This window comes from Ostrinia furnacalis, unplaced genomic scaffold (genome assembly GCF_004193835.3).
Source record: "Ostrinia furnacalis isolate ACB-3 unplaced genomic scaffold, ASM419383v2 OfSCF3556, whole genome shotgun sequence".
In the NCBI taxonomy this organism is placed as follows: Eukaryota; Metazoa; Arthropoda; class Insecta; order Lepidoptera; family Crambidae; genus Ostrinia; species Ostrinia furnacalis.
The window spans coordinates 72091-73007 of NW_021133795.1; positions in this window are offsets into that span (position 1 = coordinate 72091).

Below are 917 nucleotides of genomic sequence, written 5' to 3' on the forward strand. Positions count from 1 at the left end.
TCCTCTAGTTGTTAAGTGCCGAAAAAATGATGCATCAAATCATATCTAGAGTGAGAATACCTAGGAGAGTCGTAACAGAGTAGAGTACTGACATTGTCGATTTTTGGAAACCTGTTAACTGTCAGCGATTCGCAGCAGCGTATTATTGTTAGTTCAAGACTTGAACTAAAAAAAAAAGTGCGCACTATCATGAGCTCGCTAATTATTATACTTACTCGAAAATATCACAACTCTCCTCTGTTACAACTAACCTCCGTCTCCCCTACTGATAATTTGCAATAGGCGCTCACACGCTTGTGTAGAATCCGCGATCTTTGGCATAGAGTCCGATTTCTCAACCACTGCTCCAAATCGACCGTCAATCTTTTAAATTCCAGGCTTCCTAGATCTTAAAGCACACTGAAAGAATATTCTCGAAGAGGCAAACGTAGTGTCGGTTAAGACGGACCGACGACCTCAAAAGAAATCTGGTACTGGACGAAATATTGCGCTTTGTGGCGCTCTATGGACACTGGGCAGGCTTACGTCCAGCATTGGACTTCCATATATTCCCAAAAACATCACCCCACTATCTGCAGTCGGGTACTAACTGTCATTCTGCGTACGGTGTTATCCCCAAAACGATCTATCCTTTGACGACGTTTCCAAAAAAAATAATGCACATCCATCCCATCAGACTATCCATTTTCGTTGCAAAACCACCCTTATTACAACCAGTATAAGGTGCTACAGTGTTAAGCTTAACGTGCCGTCTGTACTTGAACACAAAACTGAGTTTCGAGACAGCAAGGGCGCGAGCGGGAGGGAAGACAGACGGCTTTGAGAGCGAGCGGGACGCAGCTCAGACAGTCTAGTGAGCGCTGTCTCGAATCTGGGTGGGTCCTCAGTTGCAGCGGGGAGAAAATAATTTAAGTAGA